The following is a 27,797-nucleotide window of genomic DNA, read 5'->3' on the forward strand; positions in this document are numbered from 1 at the left end:
CATTTTATGGCATGTGTCAGCAGCCTTGTGCCTCATGCATTCATTAAACACTGCTATTTTGTCCAGTGGAACAATATTAAATGTGGAATGGAAATGCAATTGATCCAGTAGCATATGAAGAAATTGTCTGACTCTAAGCCAGCAGTCGTAGACAGAGCAATGCATCAAACTCAGGAATATGTGAAACTCAATTACGATCTAACCGAAAGTAAATGCTGATGATTGTTGAAATGAATCAAATTTTAATTTTAAATCCAGATTATGAAGTGGTTATATGGGGCTCCGGGGAAGTTCTGTTTTATGGGATGATGGCATTTATCAAACAAAGATTTTCAACACAAATATTCAATGCAGATTTATCTCTGAAATACACCTGAGCAAGTAAATCTATGTATATCAATACGTTGCAAATTAGATTGAGCAGTGACAGACTGGAGTGCAAAGGGTCCGCCAGTAACACTGATTCTGGAGGCCCAACCAACAGCTACGTATCAATATTCACAAATTAGCGGCCAATACATTCTCCCTACATTTGAATGGAAAGATGACTGAATTTATATCCATCCACATATCCACCGCAGTATTAGGTAAATGCAGCGGGCCGGAAATGGTGGACCACTAAGTGAGAAGTGAAGATCCGAGGGATGACATTTATGGCACATCATGTAATGGGAAAAGTGCTCAAGTTGAGGATGCAAATGTGGCCCAAAACGGCATCATTGTTCAGTTGTAGCACAATATGTTGCTGCTCTCAAATTGATTGTTAATGGCTTGTTTTGCAAGTAAACAGCAGATTTGGCCACAAAACGTAAAGAGATTGTCCGGTCCAAATCCTAAGTCGTCTATATGGGCATGTAGGTCATAGGAAGCTGAATAAAGTGATAACTTGATATTTGCGATCTGATGTCTACATTTTTCTAATATATAAATCAGCTGTTTAGATCAGTAGCAGTGCTTAAATCCTGGCTACTCGGAAGAAATGATCTTTATCCCTCTCGACAGCATCTGGTTTTCAGTTATAGAGTGGCCGGCTACTGCTGAGTACGTAGTGAGCGGCAGCTGAAAGCACACCCCGGCAATGACTGACAGCCGGTTCAGCATTGATGCACTGCAGGGCCAGCTGTTAGTCAGTGCCAGGGTGTAGTTACAGCAGCAGCTCACTAAGTACTGAGCAGTGACTGAGGCAGCACTGGATGCACCTCTATGACTGAAAACCAGCAGCTCCCAGAAGGTATATAGTTAATTTCCTTCTGACAACCCTGCTTTCAGTGCGATGGCCATGCAGCTTTAGAACACTATTAGTCTACAGATTAACCCCATTTCTGCAGACTATTAGCACTTGGGGATATAACAGGTTCTCTTTAAGGAAATGGGTGGACTACAGTACCAAAACAGTTTATCAATCTTGGGGTTATTCAGTCTGGAAAAGTGAAGGCTTAGGGGCGATCTTATTACAGTGTACAAATTTATTAATGTACATTACAGAAATCTTTCTAATTATCTTTTGACATCTCAGCCTGCCATGATGACATGGGGCATCGTCTATGTCTAGCGGTAAGAATGTTTAATCATAATCACAGACTCAGATTCTTTACTGTAAGAGTAGTGAGACTAATGGAACTCTCTGCCAAATGACGTTATGATTGTTGATTCACTACAAAAGTACAATGAGGGCCTGGATGCCTTACATGGAAAATATAATATAGCAGGTTACAGGCACTAGATTCTGTTATGGGATTTTGATCCGGGAAACTAGTCCGACTGCCGTAAGTGGAGTCAGAAAGCAATTTTTCCCATACTATGGGGAAGGCCTCATGTGGTTTTCTATTCTTCTGGATCAACATACCAGGCTGTAAGTTGAACTCAATGAACTTGTGTCCTCTTTCAACTTTAAAACTATGACGTGTACTCCATCAAGCACTTTTTAGGAAGGGGAGTTGTGCCCTCTCTTATACAGGTACCCTGCAGGTGATTCCTCTGGTTCCATGTGAATCAGTCCAAGCCTAATTTTGGATAAATATTTTCTATATCCCATAATTTTTAAAAATGTCATGCTCCCACTTAGTTACTAAAAGGTGTACATTTCAAGGTAGAGCACTGCAGGAACATGAAGACTGAAGACTGCGGTCATTAGACACTTTTAGGAAGACATCTGTATTCTTCTGTATTTGGAGGCAGCATTCTATATCTGACATTCTTGGCTATCCCAACCAAAAGCATTGGCTGGCTGTTCCATTGCTTTGGAAACATGTTAAACATTTGGAGTTCATACACTAATACTGTCACTGCAGATCATGCATGTACATATGGACTACACTTTAGATGTATGTTTATTAAAAGTAAAGTTAAAGTTTTTGTCAATTTTTAATTGTTCTATTGTTGCAACCCCAATACAAATTGTAACTATATGTGGCGTAACAGACTTAAAAGAAATGCCATCAATAACAGATTGGGGGCCGACACCTGACGCCCCAACCAATTAGTATGTAATTAGTATTAGTATGCTGCCAGGATCATATTCCTCACCAACCGTTACACCGATGCCTCTACCTTGTGCCAGTCATTACACTGGCTACCCATCCACTCCAGAATCCAGTACAAAACTACAATGAATCAAGCTGCCATTGCTGGGACTGCAGAATGGCTCCTATGGTCTTTCTGGAGACCCCACCAATCTGATGATACTCTCCAAAGGATAATGATGAGAGCGGTACATTCTAGATACCTGTTACCAATAAAGTAACATACAATAAAAGTTCCGGTGGTACTATTTCCTGTTCTGCGAGCCACACTATCTGAAGGAAAAGTCATCAATATCTTCTGACTGGACAACCCTTTTAATAATATTGGTAGTGCTCGACATATAAAATATAAACATTGTCAAATTCTGATGTTTACTGCATTATAATAGATAAAATACAGCCAGCGATGAACTGCAGAAAATTATTTAGGATAAGGATTCCTAGGATGAGAGAAGCACATTTTCACATTTTCAGTACTGGCCCAATTTCACTATAAGAACATGTCTACTCTTCACGTGAAACAAGCAACACTTCTAATAAAAGATTATTTTTTTTAGGGCGCAGACCACCCTATTACTCACTTACACGAGGATCGCATCGCAATCTTCGGACTGGCCGCCAGCTCTCCTGACCGGAGACAGCATGTATGCATTCTATGACGCTGTCATGCTCAGGTCAGGAGAGACGACGACCAGTCTGAAGATTGTGATGCGATCCTCGTGTGAGTAACACAGTGGTCTGACTCTGCCATTAACGGGAGACTTCCATTTGAGAATGTTAGGACATTGAATTGGTTTATGAAACAACATGGTGACTCGCAGTCATTCAAACTCTCAGCCCATATAAATCCTGAGAATCCTGAAGGCTTTTCCCCAGCACAGCAGTGCTCCTGGAACTTACAATTTAGGAAATTGCTAAATATTCCTAATTCAGTCATCTGTGCAGGGGGGATATATTATTGTTGCAACCTGTGCAGCCTCAAAAGAGACCAAGAGGCAAAGGGGCCCACTTCCACCTCCAAAGCAGATGGGATTGTGCATTATGCCAAGTTATTCTACTGAAAAGGGTCCATATATGGTTATTGTACAGGGGACCTTTTCTGCCATTGTCCGCCACTGTATCTGTGACTCATGTACATGTTCTGTCCATGCTTTTCATGAATAGAACATGTACACATTAAAGTCTATGGTGCTACTCCCATGTCCATGATTATTTGTGGACTAAAAGGCTGATTCATTAATGTGTTTATGCTAGAATTCTCAATACTTTGAGACTACATTGAGATTTTTGGAGTTTTCATGCTAGTCTCGGACAGCTACGCTAACATGGGCGAGCATGGGTGAGACGCGGGTGTGACGAGGCGTGACATCCCGTCAAATTTTTGAAAACTTATGCCACTTTAGTCCCTGACTGGAGTACATTTCTGGCAGTGGTACATGCCAGTTAACAGATGGGCTAAATCATTAAGCAGTGGGCGCCTCATAATAAATTAGCTGATTCATACTCCAGCAAGTTCTTCATTAACACCGAAGTGTATGATGCCAGTCTTAATGAATCAGCCAAGGGTCAGCAAAGAAATCATGGCGATGTCAGTTTCTGATTGGAGTCACAGATCAAAATTAATCATATAAGCCTATGGGCTCTGTGAAAATCATGGCAGCACATGGATGACATCAGTGTGCTGTCTGTGATTATCATTGCAAAGGATAGGAGAAGCTTTGCAATTTATTTATCTTTGTAAATGTGAAAATCACTGATGGCAAAAACAAACACACTAACCAAACACTGATGAAAATCAGATCCAAAATACTGGTGAAACTCAGACTGTTTTGCATACATAAAAAATCACGAATATCTGAATGAGGCCTTAGTAGGTGTTCTGGATTGTCCTGAGAAGGGAAACACTCTTAAGAAGCAGTGGAATTTGGGCGCACATTGATTACTAACATCAATATCCTACATTTCCTATGGTTAAATCCCCCTTTACTTCCTACTATTCCCTGAATCCAGTTTTGCTCCCTGTAGTTCTGGTGGTTTCAGATTATTCTACCTGTTTCAATGTTTTCCTGCTTTCCTTCAAATAGGGGAAAATTTATCCTAGTGGAAAGTGCCAAGCAGGCGTAAAGAGACTTATAGGCCATGCAATGCTTTTCTGATAATTAATTATGCAAATAGCCTATTCAGACAGGAAGAGGACTATAGAGCCAACTGTTGGATGTAGCAATCCTAAAGTCAATATCGACCCTTTAATGCTCATTAGAACGACTATCTTCCTTCATTTAGTCATTCTGATTTAAGAATGCGCCTATTATTTGCATAGGCAATACGGGAAAATTTATATTCAGGCTATGCGTAACATAGGGACACCTGCAGCCAATACATACACTCATTTAGCTGAGAAATTCTTAGGGTAATTAACATTTATGTGTAGAAGACATGAAAATTCCTTTCCATTAAAAATGCAAAATAACAGAATTAAGACAATCTGAATAAATTCTATGATAAAAAGCAGAAATAATATCTTCACCGACAACACAATTCCCTGACAGCTTCTCTGCAGCTGGAAATAAATCATAATATTGGAAAAGTTACCTGAAATTTGAGTTGTTTTTAACAAAGAGTAGTAATAGTCTCCCTTACATTGGTAATTATATTATTTTCTGCAAATCCAGTTCTAGTAGCTGCAGCTGAAATGTAGCATATTACAAGCTAATAGCCGCAGTACAAACCTCTGGCATTCTTGGCAGGGGAATGTATTCAGAGATAATGCAATCACTGAACCAGGAACCTGTCATTTCTATGCCATTTTCTACCCTAATAAAGCTCAATGGGCAAATCTTGGTACCACACTGCAATCACAACACTATCTATTTGGAATCCTTCCAGGCCGGAGAAGAATATACAAACATAAAGTGTAGTTATACAGGCATTAACATAACATGAATACATAATATATAACAACATAAACAGAAAAACAGAATAAATCGCTTCAAAGTAACACGATGAGCAAGCCACAACGGAACTTATTAGGACAAAAGGCATCAATAAAATCTACATAACAGAGATGGACAATGCTATTCAGGCAGTAGAGTAGCTACCGGGGGGGCGAGGGTGCGAGCGCCCCAGGCCCGGAGCTCAGAGGTGGCCCACTCAACTGTATCGGCGGCGCATTTAATCAATACAGCTGACCGCTGTGTGCTCCTTTTCCCATCATCTCCCTGTCAGCGTCTGATGTCACCGACGCCGACACTGACAGTGGGCGCAGTGACGTCACCACCTGGTGCCCGCTGTCAGGAGATGAGCGGGAGCTCGGAGCACTGCTGGAACAAGGAGGAAGAGAGGTGAGTTATTTTTTTTTTATGGGGGCTGCCTTATACTGCAGGATCTGCCTATGGGGTGCTGTCTTATTCTACTGGGTTTGCCTATGGCAGTGCTGCCTTATACTACAGGATTTGCCTATGGGCGCTGCCTTATATTACAGGGTCTGCCTATGGGGGTCTGCCTATGGGGTGCTGCCTTATACTACAGGGTCTGCCTATGGAGTGCTGCCTTATACTACAGGGTCTGCCGTCTTATACTACAGGATCTGCCTATGGGGGTGCTGTCTTATACTACAGAATCTGCCTATGGGGGTGCTGCATTACACTACAGGATCTGCCTATGGGGGTGCTGCCTTATACTACAGGATCAGCCTAAGGGGGTGATGCCTTATAGTACTGGACCTGCCTATGGGGGGTGCTGCCTTATACTACATGGTCTGCATATGGGGTGCTGCCTTATACTACAGGGTCTGACTATGGGGGTGCTCACGTCTAATACTACAGGGTCTGCCTATGGGGTGCTGCCTTATACTACAGGGTCTGCTTATGGGGGTGATGCCTTATACTACAGGATCTGCCTATGGGGGTGATGTCTTATACTACAGGATCTGCCTATGGGGTGCTGCCTTATACTACAGAATCCGCCTATGGGGGTGCTGCATTATACTACAGGATCTGCCTATGGGGGTGCTGCCTTATACTACAGGATCTGCCTAAGGGGGTGCTGCCTTATACTACAGGGTCTGCATATGGGGTGCTGCCTTATACTACAGGGTCTGCCTATGGGGGTGCTGTCTAATACTACAGGGTCTGCCTATGAGGGTGCTATCTTATACTACAGGATATGCCTATGGGGTGCTGCCTTATACTACTGGGTTTGCCTATGGCAGTGCTGCCTTATACTAGAGGATCTGCCTACGGGGGCTGCCTTATATTACAGGGTCTGCCTATGGGGTGCTGCCTTATACTACAGGGTCTGCCTATGAGGTGCTGCCTTATACTACAGGGTCCGCCTATGGGGGTGCTGTCTTATACTACAGGATCTGCCTATGGGGTGCTGCCTTATACTACAGGATCTGCCTAAGGGGTGATGCCTTATACTACTGGATCTGCCTATGGGGGTGCTGCCTTATAATACAGGGTCTGCCTATGGGAGTGCTGCCTCATACGACAGGGTCTGCCTATGGGGTGCTGCCTTATACAACAGGGTCTGCCTATGGGGGTGCTGTCTTATACTACAGGATCTGCCTATGGGGTGCTGCCTTATACTACAGGGTCTGCGTACGGGGGTGCTGTCTTATACTACAGGATCTGACTATGGGGTGCTGCCTTATATTACAGGGTCTGCCTATGGGGTGCTGCCTTATACTACAAGATCTGCCTATGGGGGTGCTGTCTTATACTACAGGATCTGACTATGGGGTGCTGCCTTATATTACAGGGTCTGCCTTTGGGGTGCTGCCTTTTACTACAGGGTCTGCCTATGGGGTGCTGCTTTTTACTACAGGGTCTGCCTATGGGGTGCAGCCTTTTACTACAGGGTCTGCCTATGGGGTGCTGCCTTATAATACAGGGTCTGCCTATGGGGTGCTGCCTTGTGCTATATTTAAGATGATCTGGTGCATTATACTATATGGATGCCATCTAGTGGGCCATCTTACAGTGTGGGGGATTACAGTGAGGGGGCCATCATACAGTGCTGAAGCCATCAGTTTGGAGGCTACTAAGGGATCAGTATACTGTGTGGGGGTGCATTACAGTGAGGAGGCATCATGGTATGTATAAGAGACCATCATACTGTGTATAGGGGAGCTGTACAGGGGGGAGACTCGGGACTTTATTAAATGTAATGTGGGCACTTATTGTTATAGGGGAACTCAGGTTACTGTGACTATTAAAGGGGCACACAGAGGGCATTATTACTTTCCAGGGGACAAAATGTGGGCACTGTTTTCTAGGACACTTGCACCCGGCATTACTATATTATAGAGGGGTGCTTTAGAATTTAGAGGGCACAGAGAACCACACAGCAGGTGCAGTAATAGGGTCACATACGGCAGCAGCTCAGTATTGGGGTATCAGGGGCAGTAATAGTGACACATATGGCAGCAGCGGCTCAGTATTGGGGTATCAGGTGCAGTAATAGGGACACATACGGTAGCAGCGGCTCAGTATTGGGATATCAGGTGCAGTAATAGGGACACATAAGGCAGCAGCAGCTCAGTATTGGGGTATCAGGTGCAGTAATAGGGACATACGGTAGCAGCGGCTCAGTATTGGGGTTTCAGGTGCAGTAATAGGGACACATAAGGCAGCAGCAGCTCAGTATTGGGATATCAGGTGCAGTAATAGGGACACATAAGGCAGCAGCAGCTCAGTATTGGGATATCAGGGGCAGTAATAGGGACACATATGGCAGCAGCAGCTCAGTATGTGGGGTATCAGCAGGATGAGGAGTTTGTGCAGTATGGGAATAGATGGTGATGGCTGGAATGTGAGAAGTGAAACGTGTCTTTGTTGTATTCTCTGCAGGTGAGTCGTTGCTGGAAGAAGCTGTCATGTCGGTCTGGCCCAGATGGAAAAGACGGGAAAAGTGAACGATTCCATCAGAAAGGACATCAGCGGTAAGTCACCATCTGTAACTGTGCAGTGATTTCTTATATGTTCTGTAGGACTGGTATCTACCACTGATCATATGGTGGTAATATCCATGTTGGTCTTTATATAGAGATTATCTTCAGTAATAGAGCGGTCATCTGCTGAGGTTCTCCTCCACTATTAGGGTGACGCACCCTGTTGTAATCAAGGTTAACTGGTTAGGGGCCCACTCAGAAGTTTGGCCCCCCCTGAACCAAAACCCTAGCTACGCCTCTGTATTCAGGCAGTCTCTGCAACTGCATTGTGGTTTCCGTAACAAACACAAACCTTGATGCAGCGCCTGATCAGTCACTCGATGGACACCGGAATTGGCCGACAGAACCCAACGGCTTATTATGTTGTCTGTCATGTTTTACTGAGGTGTCTATCATTTTCAAGCAGTTTTTTTTCTTTCAAAGGAGATGGAATCTGTGACCCAAATGTGAACTGAGCCTTTCATGGTCATCCAGTCTACACACTTACCGGTATATATTTTTTCATTTATATTCACCACTAGCTGTAGGGAAAAAAATAAATAAATGTGTAAATCCAGTGTGAAGAGCTTTCAAACATTTTGCCCTTGATTCATCAAAGCTTTAACTGCAGAAACATGCCGTAAAACACTGTGAAAAGTCACAATTTTTAGCGCAATGCAGAAATGTGCAAAAGTGTTGCGACTGTTGTCTTTTTTACGCCAGAAGAAGTGGGAAGGAGTTAGGGTGGTAAGGGGTGTGGATATGTCTGCCATAACATTCAGCAAAAGTGTCAAAGTTTCTAAGCCAGAAATGCTGACGATGCACACGCCACGTGTTGGGTGCCTCGTAATGAATTTGATTCATCTGGCCTGCACATCGCCAGTCTTAACGTATCCACCCTTTTGTTACAGTTTTTGCAATTAATAGGGAATGATGATTGTCTAATAAGTACCAAATATGATAATTTACTTCAAACAACGCATTTTGTAAATTGTACGTTTTGGGAAGAATATTTTCAATAAATGAATGGCTTATTATAATTTACTGGTAATTTATAATACAATTAAATTTTCCAAGGCACCAAAACGAATCATTGATCTTTGACAAGGACAATTGTATCTAATACAGGGAATACATTACCAGCATCTGTAAATATATTAATATAAAGCTGTCACTGAAAGCCTCATTAACTTCCCAGCATTTAGACCACATTGAGTCTCTTTTCCCAATCTACCCTCATTTGATCAGATAGGTTTATCATTGAGACAGTTACAATTTCCAGTTTCCATCAAATGGTGAGAATTAGAAGAACATGGTATAATTACAAAGATGCTATTTTAGTTTCAAATAATGTGCTGTCAGTACGTGAAATAATTAGACTTGTCTCAGTAACCCAAGCCAACAGGACACTGTCTGGTCTTAGAAATGGGAAGCAACCTCTTTCAGTAATTTCAGACTTATGCCTGTAGATGTAGGTTGAACACCCCAAGCTTGTCGTTTGGAACAATTTAAGATTTCAGTTTTCTATTATTAACAACTCCTAAGAGTTTCTTTCTTCGAAGCCATAGGAAAAATCTTACAGAGAACCTGTCATGTAGAATAACGCTATTAACCTGCAGATATGGGGTTAATATGAAGGTCAATAGCGTTCTGACACTGTACGGTGCTGGCACTAAGAGCCCCACTGCTGGGAGGATATCAGTTTTATTCCCCCTTCCCGTAGCATCGCTCTCTCAGTCACAGAGGTGACGCTGACACAGTTTATAGAGAGCAATGGCTTCAACCACGTTCCTAGCACTGACTGACAGCCAGTCTTCATGATCAGCCTGCTGTCAGTCAGTGCCAGGCACACGGTTTTCAGCCCCCGCTCTCTATGCATAGAGTGGCAACTGAAACTATTCTGGTGCCACCCCTGTGACTGAAAGAGTGAGGCTACGGGGGAATAAGGTTCATTACTCCCTGCCGTAGGGTGCTCAGTTAATAGCATTCTACACGGTGCAAGAACACTATTAACCTCAATCCACCAGTGGCTGTTACATGCACATGATTGCTAATTAAATCAGCTATCAAAGGCAGAGACACAGCCGATAACGTAAATATACACCATTGGTCATGAAGGAGCTAAACATTCTCATTCAAGATAAAGGTAATGTAAATTTGCCTTGTGTGAATTGGTTTTCTAGGGAATTTAAATAGTTTTGGCTGTCATTGGCGGATGTTATCAGTTCACGGCTGCTTCACAGGGGAGCTGGCTTCTTAACATGTCTGCTAAAATGGAGGAGGCAACCAATGAGCAGAATGTATTATCTACTACATAAGTAGGTCCACAATGCAGAGGCCATCTGGCCTGTTGAGGAAAATTGGAACAAGAATAATGTGGACTGCCTCCCCACAACAGTGGCAGCTAAGGGGGCTAGAGAGCCATGGGTGCTGGTTCCCATGCCCCGGTGACATCTCTTGATACAGATTTATTTACTCTTTGTGTTGAGACAGAATAAACTAGAGAACATATGGAACTCAGATAAGGGTACATAATGTGCTAACAATTTGTAAATTTTTAATGCAGGTAAATTACCAAATTGATTTTTTAATAATTCTCTGGAAATCCTTTTAGGCCAAATTATCTATTATGTCCAGCTGTTGGCTGGATACATTTACATTCTCCATTGAAAGCTGGTGAGCACAATAATGCAATATAATCTGAAGACATTGGTTATTTATATATTAGACAAAAATGAGAACAAGGAAAGGAATAAACTTCGGTTCTACAGGTTTGTTATTTTGTATATTCCATACCAATCAATCAATCAATCAATCAATCATATGATCACATCTAAATGGCTATTGGTTCAGCAGAAGAAATCCCTTCTCTTGAGATTAAAGTAAATTAGAAATTAAAGAAGCACTCCAATCAACATTTGTATTCTCTTAATATATTGCAATCATCATATTACATAGCCCTGTGCACTTACAATTGCTCATTTTGTCTTTCTACCCAGTTAATTCTTCTCTTTTCCATTAGGTCTATGATGTCACATGATTCAAAACTGACTAGCTGAATCCTTCTTAGCTCTATGTAGAAACAGGAGGTCAATTTTCCCTATATAAGTCATGAGTCACTTCAAAAGTCCCTGGCAGGGGGGAAAAGGGAGCAGCTGGGTCAGGAGGCGATGAGGGGAATGATAAATGCAGAGACCAGAGACTTCTTGCTTCTACGTATAGCAGAGAAAAGAGAATAATTATCAGGGTAGAAAGGCAAAATGAGCAATTGTAAGTGTACAGTGCCATATAGTATGATGAATACAATATATTAAGAGGACAACAACTTTGCTGGGAGTGCTTCTTTAAAGTTTCACAACCAAATGTCAGCAGGTGATCAGCAGCATAATCTTTGGTCCCATGAAAATTTGCTAATGCAACAGATATAGTTTCTGTTCTTTTAGAAGGATAATAGTATAAAAATCATGAAGAAAGAGCTACGGAAAGAAATAAAATCCTATGCTATATTGCAGAAGGCAGTCTATGACGACTCTAAAATGTTCAGTTTGCATATTAAATTAGTTTGAACTATTTTACTGTCTGCACACTGATGGCAAGACACCCGCTGAGGGTAAGACTAGAAAATTATTGTAATCTGCATTCCCAAACTGATTAAGCGATAGGCACAGTCAAAATCCGCAGACTACAAACATACTTAAATTACTTCCTGCTGCTTTAAATTCCTGTTTTGTTTCTGCTCCTACGTATGAGACCACCCTCGTTTGACTCTCATAATGCTAAAGTCATACATGAATAAAATTATCAAGATGAACTTCAGAATAAGAGAACATTAAGATACAATCAATGTATAACTTACAGCAAAATCAAACATAAAAAGGGCAGTTTGATCAAATTAGACTACTGAGCAGAAAATGCACCTAATTTTCTTTCGGATTGTATGAAATGAGCAATTTATTGTAAAACACAACACAGAACAGCAAATCATGTCACTTTTAAAGCTTCACTTACTGGGAAAAAAACAAGCAGGTCTAATACAAAGGAGGAAAATGACAAATTATCATTTATTATATTAACCAGTGTCATCGCCTATACAAACCTCCTACTCCAACAAAACTGTAAATGTAATTTTTGGACAGTTTCCCCACACATCTCTGACGTTTTATAAACTGGAAGAGTAGCCATCAAATTACCGTGTATACTCGAGTATACGCCGACCTGAGTATAAGTGGAGGCACCGAAATTTTACCTCAAAATATTGGGAAACCTTATTGACTCGAGTATAAGCCTGGTATTCATTGTCCCCTCATCCCCTTCCTGGTCTGCATAGTTCCTCATCCCCATCATGGTATGCATCGCCTCCTCATCTCCATCCTGGTATGCATGGCTCCTCATACTTATCCTTGTCTGCATAGCTTCTCATGCCTATCCTTCTATGCATGGCTCCTCATCCCTATCCTTGTATGCGTGGCTCCTCATCCCTATTCTTGTCTGCATAGCTTCTCATCCCTATCCTTGTATGCATGGCTCCATTCATATCCGTGTATGCATGACCCCATTCTTATCCTGATATGATTGGCCCCCATCAAAAAACCTAAAAAAATAAACCATTACACTTACCTTCCTGCGCTCCCTCACAGCGCCGTGTTCCGGTGCCAGCAACTGCTTTATGCTTATAAGCAGAGCATGGCAGGGACATGGGAACACAAAACCCATTACTTGAATAAAAATTAAGACACAAACACAATTTATTGGAATATAATGGCCGAGGTGTTTATTTAGGGTTACTAAAATATATCACTTTAATTTAAATAAATAAATAAATAAATAACCAATTACGAATAAATTATAAACCATACCAACCAAATCCACCCAGACACCTGGGTGATTTTCCCTCGAAATAAACACCACGACAGGGGAGAAAAACAATAGGGAGGGAGGGTGGGATCTTCTTTCTTCTTTGATAACTGACAGGACTGAGGTACCACAGGGCTATAAATAGCAACACTTTGAGGATTCTCCAATACTAGCCCCGGGATAAGCGGTCATATGGCTGCAAGTATGCGATTTCTATACTACCACATTCAGACTAGACTATGTCTGGCTTCACACAATGCACCTGCAGTGAGAGAGGCTGCACCCATGTTTTTGGCATGTGACTGCACGTATGCAAATCACATACTTGAGGTCACACATTCACCCTCCCCCTGGGTGTCGGCATCGGAGAATCCTCACAGAAAACAGTGTGCACGATATGAGGGTTCACAAGTTTCCAGTCACACAGAGTAACCTAAGGCCAGACAACCCCTCTGAGGTGAATTTACATTGCACAGTTATCAGGACTGATCCTTCATGGGAATACGCATTTCCCAACAATTGTTCAGCTTGCCAATCATACAACAAACAAACAAAATGTCGGGTGAAATGAGGTTTTTGGTAGCACATCATGCTGGGAACACTGGACCTGTGCTGCCGTGAACAATGGCAGCCTATGCACACAGAGTGATTTATTATTGATTGTCCTGTGATCATATTATTATCTGTCTCCCTTCCTAAACAGGCAAATATATACCGATCGGTGGTCATTTAACGCAGAAGATTGGACAATGTATAAGCACCTCTAGTTCCCTGGGGTACAACAAGTAACGTAACTCTGGGTTAGTATTGGATCTGTTTAGACTTCATGTCAGACATAAAATGTAGTCGCTTTAATGCAGTCCATCCATTATAGACAACAATGCAATGCTTCCATGAACTAACCTTTGTGTTCTTCTGTGCATCCAGACAGCCCTGCTCATCTGACTAAGATCCACAGAAATCAGCTTTCATTCATCTGAAAATCTCCCGTTATTTGAAGCCGCTTTTGCTCACAATGATTTTCATAGGGCCGCCTTGTAAGTCATTCATCTTTCCTTATATTTGGGAAATCTGGAAAAGAAATACAATTATATCGTATTGTATTTTCATCTATTGCAAAGGCTGGAAGCTTAATAATGTTTTGTAACGCACTGAAAAATGAAAGTCGCCTCTGAACATTTCAGTACTGCTCGGACGTAGTCACACTTGCATTTGTCTGGCACATGTATTGTCGAAATACCCAAATAAGGATGGAACCATTGTCAGACCTCATTCATTTCTAAAGGATGCCAGCTATTCAAATATTCCATCAGTTTGTGAGTTCATCCGAGATCCTAAAAAGCACCCTTAAAACATGCGACATGGGTTCAAGTCGGAAAAGCGTTAAAGTAGACATGCACTTGTCTCAGAGTCAACCCTTTCACATAAAGGGCAATGGACCCTGGAAGCAGCCAAGTGTGCTGCACTATCCTGTTTTCTCATAGATGTGAACCAGTATGAGCATATCAATGTAGAACAGCAAGGTGGAATTATTCTTTAAAGGGCTACAATATACCACCGAAAAAGCCATACTTACTGATACAGGGTCAGGTTAGGACTCTAGATCATATATGAGGGAGAGATACAATATACTGAGGACACCCACTGTGCAGACATATTAAAAATTCCTCGTCCTACCATTAAATTTAGGGCACCATACTATTACATCACACCTCCAAACTTTGAATGACAGGAAAATGAGACACGTATTGTGCATCAAGATATTTTTTTTTTAAGTTAAACCGCACCCCTAGTCTCACTTGGTCCTGTTTGTGTACCCACTCAAAAATAGGACCCCTAATGAAGCCATTTAGTGTTCGGACAGTACAATATCTCTTTTATGGCCTGCCAATACAACACATATGCTCTCATAATTACCCTTAACACAGTATGATGTCCCCCTCAGGGTGCTTCCCCATGCACACAGCATGATGCCCCCAAACTGCATTACACCTTACAAGTATGATACCCATGGGGTACAATCTACTGCACAGTGTACACTGTGTGCACAATTATTAGTCAAGAGGATATTTTGCCCAAATTATAAGTTTACTGACTCCAAGCTGGATAAACTTAAATACTGATTGGATCAAGCAGATCAGGTGATGGGTATTTGTGTAATGGGGAGGATGAGTCCTAAGGATATCAACACCCTTTACCAAAGTGTTTAGAATAAAAAGTCAAGGGAGAATAAAAAACCTCTGGCGAAGGAAACAATCGAAATGTGATTAAGGCCCTATTCACACATCAGTTTTTTGCCGTCAGTCACAATCCGTTGGCTCGACCGATCCATCGCAGATGAAAAACTGATGCAACAGATCCGTTTTTTCATCCGTTTGTTCCGTTTTTTCACCCGTTTTACGATGGATCCGCTTTTTAAAAACGCCCAATGGGACGCTCCCAAACATTATTGGCTACTGAAAACCTTTATATACAGTGTTTCTACAGCCCATCTTTGACAGGTTATAGAGCAAGTGGCAAAAATGGAAGGTGTGATTGCGAACATTGTGAAGATCTATGTGGATTTTACTTTTGAGGTGAATAGTTTGGAAGTGATCGTTCTTGAAAAGGAGCGAGAAAGACATGTGTCTTTGTGTTAGGGTTTGCGGAACGCACCAAATATATTTATTGATGTGATTGGTGCGCTCGCAACCCGGGATCCACCGTGCAGGAAATATCCTGCCGCTAAGTAAATGGCGGCACTATATGGCAGTATTAACCAGCTCTGTTAGCTTCACAGAGCGGCCGAGAAAGCAAAGCTCTGTGCCCTGTTAACTCTCACAGACACACAGGCTAACTACCCAGAAGAGAGCAGTCAGTGGTCATGCATGCAAACAACACTCCTTGCCGGAGGTGCCAGCATTCTAGGGGCTTATTTCAGCCGGGTCCCTGAACACATTCACGCATATGACCACAGTGGCGCAAAGCATGTAACTTTAGAAGATACTAGCGCACGGCTGTGCGGCCATGCGAGCCTTAAATAGCTGCAGCACGTACAGGACCTTAAAGAAGAGGACCAATGAGAGACTGCTACTGAGTCTGCGTACCTACAGGACCTTCCTAGAAAGACCAATAGACTTGGCTGTACCTGAACATGTGACCCTTGATCTCCACTGAGAGATCTTACCCTGGGCATGCTCAGTGTGTGCAAAGCAGGACTTAGTCCCAGAAAAGCCTGTTCGCCGTAGATCAGTGCAGGGTACAATAGCAGAGCCTGGAGAGGCAGCAAAAACCCTTTGCACTGAATCAGACTCAGTGAGACGCTGGGACCGACGTCTCCGCTGAGCAGGCTCCACTGCGGCCGAAGGAGAATGGGAGACCGCAGCAGAGACGGATCGAGATTCCCCCTGTGCAGCAGAGGAAACTCGACTCCTAACACTGTGCCGACATCACTTTTGGATCCACCCAATCACTGCACTGAGAATGACATGTGGGGTGTATTCTACGTTATATATAGAGTTGAGAGAAAGTTGTGAATAAATCAGAAGACACTGCGGGGCGGGATCTCGGGCAGTGCGACCGCACAGGCGCAGTCAGCAAGACATCAAATGATGTCAGAAGACAGGCAGCGCTAACTGCGCATGACCAAGGCATAAGATAACGGCGCAGGTGCCGGGACAGTTGAAAAAACGCTGAGGAGGCGGCGCCAGGCGCCAAGAGGGCATGAGTGATGGCAGTGCTGCATCTGCATTAGGGGGGGAGAGACCTACCCCAGGACTGTTTCAAGGTATTTTGGACAAATTGCAAAATTGATTATTTCTGCAGTTTCAGCATCAAGAACTAAAAGAGCCACCTTGTCAGAATGCAGCATTAGTGCTGCACAAGGTTGCTCTTTTAATTACAAATGCCTGGAGGGGTGACAGGTTCCCTTTAACTGCGAGAGATTTGAGAAGAATCAAACACGAAATGACCAGGAAGGCATTATCTCCCAGTGCTGTCATATTTCAGGGCTGCAACCTTGGCCAAGAGACATGGCCAAGGTAAGGGAGACTGCAAACTGACCGCTACTGACCAAGACAAAAAAGTGGAAACATCAAGACTGGGCCAAGAAATATCTGAAGACAGATTTTTCAAAAGTTTTATGAACTGATGAGATGGGAGTGACTATTTATGGCTGATCCATAATTGGAACAGACCTCCACTTCCACTCAGAAGCCAGCAAGATGGGGTAGTGTACTGCTATGGGCTGATATTATTGAAGATGAGCTAGCTGGAAGTTTTCGAGTTGAAGATGGCCTCAAATGAACTCCCATCTCAAACCTACTGCGAGTTTTTAGAAGGCATATTCTTCAAGCAGTGGTCCAGGAAAATATCAGCATTTTTTTTTAGAAAATCATGATTTTTATAAAGGACATTTCTCCATCACATGCATCAAAATTGGATAGCCAGTAAAGGTCTTAAAGATGAAAAAATAATGACATGGTCTCCTTCCTCACCTTACCAAAACCCTATTGAGAACTTGTGAGCCCTTCTTAAATGGGAGCATTAGATGGAAACCAGTACAACTCTCTGAACAGTGTCTGGGAGGCTGTCGTCGATGCTGCCCAAAAAGTCAAGAGTCAACATGCTAAAAAACTGACAGACTCCATGTATGGAAGGCTTATGGCTGTAATTGAAATGAAGGATGGCTATGTTGGTCACTTACATTTTTCTGAAGTGTCAGAAATGTATTTTTGTACATTTTGAGTTGCTTGGATATTTTTATCACTTTAACAGGGGAAAATATACAATTGAGATGGAAAAAATTACATTTTTCATTTAGTTGCATAGTAATTCTGTACACTAACAGTTTCCCAATAATTCTGCTCACACAGATATTTTAATAAAAGATAAAACCTCACTATTAATTTGGATGGGGCAAATCTGTACCACCTATATACTGATGACACTCAGATTTACCTCTCTTCCCCAGATGTTATCTCTCTGCTGTTCAGTAGGGTTGAACGAAACGGATCGTTCATTTTCATAAGTCGCCGACTTTTGGCAAAGTCGGCGTCTCATGAAACCGAGCCGATCCCTGTGTGGGGTCTGCCATGCGGTACGCGACTTTCGCGCCAAAGTCACGTTTCAATGACGCTAAAAGTGCCATTTCTCAGCCAATGAAGGTGGACGCAGAGTGTGGGCAGCGTGATGACATAGATCTCAGTCCCCACCATCTTAGAGAAGGGCATTGCAGTGATTGGCTTGCTTTCTGCGGCGTCACAGGGGCTATAAAGGGGCGTTCCCGCCGACCGCCATCTTACTGCTGCTGATCTGAGCGTAGGGAGAGGTTGCTGCAGCTTCTTCAGAAGCAGGGATAGTGATAGGCAGGGTACATAAAGCTACAAACCGCTTGTGCTGTAGCGATTTCCACTGTCCAACACCACCTTTTGATTGCAGGGACAGTGGAAGCTACATTTTTTTTTCCTCAGCGCTGTAGCTCATTGGGCTGCACTAGAAGGCTCCCTGACCCTGATAGCTGCGTTGCTGTGCCTGTGTGTACGCCGCTGTGCAAACCAACTGCTTTTTTCAAAGCACAAATCCTGTTTTTCCTTCCTTTCTGCACAGCTATCTTGTGTGTTTGTCCACACTTTTGTGTGCAGCAGTCCTTTTTATAGCTGCCTGCCATACTTTTCTGAGATAACTGCAGAGAGATAAATATTGGCAAGTCTGCCTCCGTGCCATTGCTGTGTGTGGCATCTGTCTCTCATTGTGTGCCACCGAAAACACTGTGTAATACTTGGCCAAAGGTTCCCCTTCCCCCCTTCCCGCATGTTATACCACCTTACACAGGGACAAAGAGGAAGGTGCAAATGAAAGTGCAGGTTCCTTCATCAGGTGGGGGGGCATACTCGTTGGCGACGTCACTGGCACAGGGCCCCTCAGAGTACGCAAAAGTGTCGCTGCTGGTGGGAGGCGCCCCCGCCGTGCAAACACACCGCTGTACTTTGAGGGGCCCTGTGCCAGTGCCAATGAGAACGAGTGGCCCCCCCTGCTTGCTCAGGATCACAGCACTTGCAACGTTGAAATACTTGCTCCACCGCCGTGACGTAGTCCACGTTTCCTGGGCCCACTAAAACCTTGAACCAGCCCTACCCCCCACAACTTTTGCCAAATGACCCCCAAGTTCCAATGAACAACTATTATTATAAAGTTAATTAAGATTGACAAGCTTCAGAAACAAGAATGGATGTTTTTGGCATTAAAATGGGCACTGTAGGTGTTTTCCTGGCCTCCACTCACTGCCGACTATGCTTCCCCATTGACTTGCATTGGGTTTCGTGTTTCGGTCGATCCCCGACTTTTAGCGATAATCGGCCGACTGCCCTCGACTCGACTCTGGACAAAGTCGGGTTTCACAAAACCCGACTCGATCTTTAAAAAATGAAAGTCGCTCAACCCTACTGTTCAGAATCCCAGAGTAAAATCATCAAAAATTCACAGCAGTGAAATTCTCCCGATGAACTGTGAACTCATCTCTGCACTGTGAGACTTTTTCTCACAGTGCTGAGGTCACCACATTTCATTTGCCTGGCTGGGAACACAGGGACCGGCTGTACCCTCAATGATGTCACTGCTGCGCATTGATGCTGTGCTCGCAGCTGCTCATTCCCCATTGGTTCTCAGCCCGGATGGTTGTATTTTGGCACCATTCAGGTTGAAAACTATTAATCTCCAGACATGGATCACAGCGTGGGACAGAACATCAGACAGGTGAGGGATATTGTTGTTTTTTATTTTTGTTTTATTGCAGGAGATGAGGGATTCAATGGAATGAGCATTATATGAGTATAACTGTGTTTGTTATTTTTAAATAAAAAAGGAAAAAAGTATTTTGCTTTATTTCAAATAAAAGACTTTATACTTGCTGTGTGTTTATTTACAATATAACTATAGGATTAGTGATGGGTAGGTGTCTTATAGACGTTTCTCCATTACTAAGCCATGGGCTTGATGTTACCAGACAATACAAAGGTGACATCAACCCGCAAATATGAACCTCATTGCCACTGCTACAGGGAAAGTGGGAAGAGCCGGGCAAAGCGCCAGAATTGGTGCATCTAATAGATGTACATTTTCTGGGCAGCTGCAGGCTGCTATTTTTAGGCTGGGGGCAATATCCATGAGCCCTTACCAGCCTGAGAACACCAGCTCACAGCTGTCTGCTTTAGCAAGGCTGGTTGTCAAACATTGGAGAACCCCATGCCATTTTTTAAAATTATGTTGTATAATTTAAAAAATAGTGTGGGGACCCCTCTATTCTTGATAACCAGCCTTGCTGAAGCTGACAGCTGAGAGTTGCAGCCAGCAGTAGCCAGTTTTGCCTGGCTGGTTATCAAAAATACAAGGGAACTCACACCGGATTTTTTTCTTAAATATTTATTTACAGAGCATGAATACTCCCATCAGGCGGCGCCTGATCTTGCTATTATTAGCTGCAGCAGGCGTAGGCTAATGGGTGCAGTAGTCACATCAGCTGATGCCAGTGACTGGAAGTAAATTTTTTACCTCTGATCACAGCTGCTGGCTCACGCTGTCATTTGACAGCATGAGAACTGCAGCTGTCTGACCGGCGGTAATGATTTTACCGCAGATCAGATGCAGTGTTTGCCGTGGTGTCATACACATACACATGATAGAGTGACGAATATCCGGTGTTCGGTGGGCCGTACCAGAACAGTAACACAGACTACCTGGTGAAGTCTGTGTTTGGTGTCCGTGCCTGAACAGTAGGAGATTGATACGGATGCCGAACTTTACTGTTCGTGTTCACCCATCTCTAAGCTATTCAAGAAAGCTTGCAGCCTGCAATTATCCACTTCACCACCACTGAAGCTGCCGCAATCCCCCAACCTACTGTCTTTGTCCCATTATCTAGTATTACCTGTCCTGTAAGAACAAGGCCCTCTCCTTTCTGTAATAGCCTGTCATTGTTAGTTTTTTTTTACTGTAATTGATATTTAACCCTTTGTCATGTACTGCTACATGGAATCAATAGGATCTAAAAATAAATAGTAATAATAATTTTGCCAATGTCAGTAGGGGCTCCTGCCTCTTCATGGTGTATGCCTACTTTCCCAAAATTCCAGCACTGAAATTAAAACTGAAAACTGTAAAGGAGTTCTGTAAGGCTCAATCTTACAAAAAAAATTGTAGCGACTTTTGGCATTTTTATGCTAGCTCTATCAACTTTTGAAAATTGAGTGAAGCATAGCTGAGCAGGTGTGGCTAATCACCTCCAAGAAATTCTTCATTTAGGCTGCAAAGGTAGTCTAAATTAAGATAATTGTACTCCAGTCCATGACTTTTAGCATAGCTAAAGGATGCCCCTACCTCATTAAGAGATGCACATTGCTTTACCAATTTGTCGCATCTTATTTCTGCTTACCCAAGATCTATTCTTGTATACAAAATGCCAGTCTTAATGAATCTGCATGCCAGGGATCTCACCTGCTGTTTTGTACACCACTTTAGGCTATGTGCACACGTTCAGGATTTTTCATGTTTTTTTTGGCCGTTTTCCGCGGAAAAAATGCTAAAAAAACGCTTACATTAAGCATCCCATCATTTCAATGCATTCTGCAGTTTCTGTGCACATGCTGCGTTTTTTTTCTGCGAAAAAAACGCATTGAGGTAAAAAACGCAGCATGTTCTTTAATTTTGCTGTTTTTTGCGTTTTTGCCGCTATATTATAGCATTGGGAAGCTCTAGAAAAAAATGCAAAAAATCCACACAGAAAACGGGCACAAAACGCGCAAAAAACGCAAAAAAAACGTGAGCAGCAGGGCTTTCTATCATTATGTGGAAAGGTAAGTCTTATAAGTCTCTTGTAATCAGCTAACATGTGCCCCTAACATCTGCGGATGGAATCGCGATCCACCTGCAGCAGTTAACATGATAAATGTCGCTGTCAATATCTGACAGCGGCATTTAACCTGATCGCGTCATAAGCTCCGCCCATCGGTGGATGAACGATTTTATGGTTAATAAAAACTAAGTTTTATATATTTGTACATGCCAAACCAGCTGTTGCAACTAAGAGATCTGGTTTTGGTAAATCATGGCCCTCGCTTTTGAATTATTTTGAATAGGGCAAAAGGGGGTGAACTTTTATATGTTTTAAATATTTTAAAAAACTTTATTTGTACTTTTTACTGGTTTCAATTGTCTCCATGGGAGACTAGAAGCTGGGATCATTGTTTAGCTTCAGGCCAGCTATGTGTAGCTAAAATGCTCCTCTGCAATGAGCGTCGGTCACAAGGCGACGGTTCATAGCTATCTGGCAATGACAACCATAGGGGTCTCCTGCAGACTCCAGGTTGTCATGCCAACTCATCTGCGACCCGCAGTCATGTGACATGGGCACCGATGGGCGGAGCTTATGACGCGATCATGTTAAATGCCGCTGTCAGATATTGACAGCGACATTTATCATGTTAACTGCTGCAGGTGGATCGCGATTCCTATTCAAAATAAAACAAATAAAAAATACACATATTTGGCATTGCAGATTTCAGAATCCCCCGATCTATCAATATATAAAAAGAATTAATCTGATCGGTAAATAGTGTAATGAGAAAAAAAATCAAAACACCAGAATTACATTTTTTTTGGTCACCGGAGCATTGCATTACAATGCAATAACAAAATATCTTATCTACCCTATCAATAAAAATGTCAGGTCGTCACATAAAAAATAAGCCCTCACCTTACCCCAGATCACAAAAAATGGAGATGCTGCCGGTCTCGGAAAAAAGCCCTTTTTTTAACAAGCTCTGGATTTTTTTTTTCACCACTTAAATAAAAGAGAACCCAGACATGTTTAGTATCTACAAACTCGTAGTAACCTGGAGAATCATAATGGCAGGTCAGTTTTATAATTTAGTGAACATGGTAAAAAAAATGAAAAAACTATTGTGGAATTGCACTTTTTTACAATTGTACCGCACTTTGAATTTTTTCCCATTTTCCAGTGCACGCTACGGTAAAACTAATGTACTGTTCAAAAGTATAAATAGTCCTGCAAAAAAACAAGCTCTCACGTGGCCATATTGACTGAAAAGTAAAAAAGTTATGGCTCTGGGAAGAAAGGGAGCGAAAAATTAAAACTCAAAAACGGAAAACCCATGGTGGTGAAGGGGTTAAACTAGCTACATAAGCTATGATAATATTTTATATCGGGCTTGTATTGCTACTAAATGTTTTGTCACCTGCTTATGAAGAGCGTGTCTGGGCAGGCATGTAGTTGTCTACATACGGTAATCATACTAATTAGTGCTCTTCAGTGACAGAGACGTACCGCGTGGTAAACAGGGAGGCAGAACAGCTAAATTCTGGAACCATCAGGTCATGAAAGAAGCCTTCAGAAAATAAAGAAAGTAAAACAACTCTATAAAATATGGGGAAAAGTATGTGGAACTCATCATAGCGTGCTTGCAGAAAGTCCTTTATTTCATGTAGTTGTTACAGGACTTTCATCTTAGATGATCGGGTGCTGAGGTATGCGGGGAGAGAGTGAAAAGGATGACAGCCGTTTCGTATTTCTATGCTTCAATGGGTCCAGGTGAGTAATTAGTTAAAGATACTCCCATTGGAGGTCGGGGGTCACATGCTCAGGTCCTGTTGCAGCTCCTATTGGACCATCAGGAAGGTCCCGGAGTGCTACTACTATAAAAGGTTTGCATGGCTGCCCGGCCATGCGCTAGTGTAAACTGTTTAACTTGTGTGTGTGGATGAATGCTTGTCGATGGATGAAAGCTCCGAATCATTCCCCTTCCTAGTGTTGTTGCCTGCTCGCGAATGGTGGAGCTACCTAGCGCCCGACAGTGCTATCCTGCACATTAGCACAAGATATTGTTTCTAGTTAGCAGCGACCGCCAGAGTGGCACCATGCGCAGATAGTGCGCTTTCCTGGCCTTTGTTAGGGTGGTTAGTGGCGTCTGCTAGAGCGGCGCTGCATGCACTCCTGCGCGGTTAATATTTAGTTTAAGTTGATTCCCTGGCACCACAGTAGTGGTGTCGAGCGCAAGAGATCTAGAGGGACTCTTACCCTGAGTCTTGGGAGAGTTGTGTTACCTTGCTTGTGCTCTTTGTACGGTATCACGGCCCTCTGACGCAGCAGGGTTTGCTTCCTTCATACCGGGTGAAGGTAACCCGTGTGTGTACTCACATTATACCGCCATATAGACCGTCATTACCAAGTAGCAGGTGTCTTAGCTGCACGGTGGGCCCCGGACTGCGAACGCACCTTATATCATTTCTAATCATTTGGTGCGTTCCGCCAGTCCTAACAGATACGACTCTCCAGTCTGTGTGTGCATATATATCAAACACGGGTAGACAGGATGCAAAAATATATATTATTATTGTCCAAGCAGTAATGACCATATAGGGTTTGTTGTGCTTAAATAGATGATTGTGTCTTTGCACTAGGCACATTTATGCTGTGGTACCTGTTATTAATTAATTCTTACTGTCTGGGGTACCCTGTATGGTCATTACTGCTTGGACAATAATAATATATATTTTTTCATCCTATTTGCATATATATATATATATATATATATATATATATATATATATATATATATATATATATATATATATATACATATATATACACTCACCGCCCACTTTATTAGGTACACCTGTCCAACTTCTTGTTAACCCTTAATTTCTAATCAGCCAATCACATGGCGGCAACTCAGTGCATTTAGGCATGTAGACATGGTCAAGACAATCTCCTGCAGTTCAAACCGAGCATCAGTATGGGGAAGAAAGGTGATTTGAGCGCCTTTGAACGTGGCATGGTTGTTGGTGCCAGAAGGGCTGGTCTGAGTATTTCAGAAACTGCTGATCTACTGGGATTTTCACGCACAACCATCTCTAGGGTTTACAGAAAATGGTCCGAAAAAGAAAAAAAATCCAGTGAGCGGCAGTTCTGTGGGCGGAAATGCCTTGTTGATGCCAGAGGTCAGAGGAGAATGGGCAGACTGGTTCGAGCTGATAGAAAGGCAACAGTGACTCAAATCGCCACCCGTTACAACCAAGGTAGGCCTAAGAGCATCTCTGAATGCACAGTGCGTCGAACTTTGAGGCAGATGGGCTACAGCAGCAGAAGACCACACCGGGTACCACTCCTTTCAGCTAAGAACAGGAAACTGAGGCTACAATTTGTACAAGCTCATCGAAATTGGACAGTAGAAGATTGGAAAAACGTTGCTTGGTCTGATGAGTCTCGATTTCTGCTGCGACATTCGGATGGTAGGGTCAGAATTTGGCGTAAACAACATGAAAGCATGGATCCATCCTGCCTTGTATGGAGCATCTTTGGGATGTGCAGCCGACAAATCTGCGGCAACTGTGTGATGCCATCATGTCAATATGGACCAAAATCTCTGAGGAATGCTTCCAGCACCTTGTTGAATCTATGCCACGAAGAATTGAGGCAGTTCGGAAGGCAAAAGGGGGTCCAACCCGTTACTAGCATGGTGTACCTAATAAAGTGGCTGGTGAGTGTATATCAATTGTTTTATCAGTTTATTGTGACGACAATTGATGATTAAGTGACATCTGACATTTTTTAGATTTGTATTTTTTCATTTTTTTCACATTTTTTTGTGTTTTATTTGATTTATACGGGTACTAGGGTGTATTGGGACACTTCTATTTATCTATTTTTTATCTCCATTGTAGGGACTATTAGGGACTCTAGGGCCAGCCGCCGATGAGTGGGGGCACCTACCACTGAAAATTAGGGTGTCTACCTCCACTGCCAGGCAGGTCTGTTTATAGGGACTACCGTATCTATAGGGCCAATCTATAGGGCTCACCAGGATTCCTGTATTGCAGGGATTTATAGGAATTCTAAGGGTGAGCCGTCGAGGAGAGGGGGCGCCTACCGTAGAAATTTAGGGTGCCAACCTCCACTGCCAAGCAGGGCTAAGTACAGTTACCCTCTAGGGTTTAACAGGTACATATGTTGTTTTTGCCAAATAACATTGTTATAATGAAAATAGAATTTTTTACTTATTTCTATTAAAAGTTATATTTTAGGGATCCATGTTCTTTTTTAGGTTTTTTTGTGTTTTTCTAGGATTCTGCTTTACCATACCTGGTTTTGTTTGTTTTTTTCCTTAAGCTTTTCCCCCTGCAACATAGGTGACAGCCCCCACGGTTCTGGACCCGTCACAGAGGAAGCACGCCTAGCTGGGTTCTTCTCCTTACATAAGCAAGTAAAATATTAAAGAAAAACTAACAATAATTACTTTTTTTTTACAGTAGATGCAACATTAGAGAAATACAGATAAATCGATTTTTATCATTCAGGCCGATGGGTCCCTGTGCTTGCGTTTTTATCTGAATGATAAAATCGATTTATCTGTATTTCTCTGTATTTCTTAACATGTTTGTTAATTTTTCTTAATCACATGAATGGCCCTAAAAAGGGAATATCTCTAACTAATTACTCACCTGGACCCATTGTCAGCTGTCATCCTTTTCACTGTCTCTCCGCATACCTCTGCACCCGATCATCTAAGATGAAAGTCCTGTAACAACTACATGAAATAAAGGACTTTCTGCAAGCACGCTATGGTGCGTGCCGCATACTTTTCCCCATATTTTGAAGATTTTGTGTATATATATATATATATTTATATATGTATGTATATATATATATATATATATATATATATATATATATATATATATATATATATATATGCAGAGCACCGTTAATCCAAGCACTTAAGCTGAATTAGCTCCATTATCTGGCTCACCACCTCCCAGCAAAGGGATTGAATAAAAAGTACACTGATGCCGCTATTCACACATTCTTTGTACTTAAAACAACTCTAAATCTAAGGGTACTGTCACACTCTGCAACTTTCCAACGATCACGACCAGCGATACGACCTGGCCGTGATCGTTGGAAAGTCATTGTGTGGTCGCTGGGGAGCTGTCACACAGACAGCTCTCCAGCGACCAACGATGCCGAAGGCCCCGGGTAACCAGGGTAAACATTGGGTTACTAAGCGCAGGGCCGCGCTTAGTAACCCGATGTTTACCCTGGTTACCGTCGTAAATGTAAAAAAAACCAAACCGTACATACTCACATTCCGGTGTCCGTCAGGTCCCTTGCAGTCTGCTTCCCGCTCTGACTGAGTGCCGCCGTAAAGTGAAAGCACAGCACAGCGGTGACGTCACCGCTGTGCTCTGCTCTTACATTCCGGCGCTCAAAGTCAGTGCGGGAAGCAGACTGCAAGGGACCTGACGGACTCCGGAATGTGAGTATGTACTGTTTTTTTTTTTACATTACGACGGTAACCAGGGTAAACATCAGGTTACTAAGCGCGGCCCTGCGCTTAGTAACCCGATGTTTATCCTGGTTACAAGCGAACGCATCGTTGGATCGGTGTCACACACACCGATCCAACGATGACAGCGGGAGATCCAGCGACGAAAGAAAG

General features: G+C 42.7%; 1 protein-coding gene across 2 annotated transcripts in view; it reads right to left on the reverse strand.

The window, feature by feature from the left end:
• The window catches only part of HS3ST5 (heparan sulfate-glucosamine 3-sulfotransferase 5), a 400,742-nt gene that overhangs the window by 178,961 nt on the left and 193,984 nt on the right, over window positions 1–27,797 (reverse strand). For both annotated transcript variants that reach the window (XM_077289496.1, XM_077289497.1), the window contains exon 2: window positions 14,212–14,379. The gene's annotated coding sequence lies outside the window, so the exon portion shown is untranslated. The remainder of the gene's footprint in view (window positions 1–14,211; window positions 14,380–27,797) is intronic.

This window comes from Ranitomeya variabilis, chromosome 2, assembly GCF_051348905.1.
Source record: "Ranitomeya variabilis isolate aRanVar5 chromosome 2, aRanVar5.hap1, whole genome shotgun sequence".
NCBI lineage: Eukaryota > Metazoa > Chordata > Amphibia > Anura > Dendrobatidae > Ranitomeya > Ranitomeya variabilis.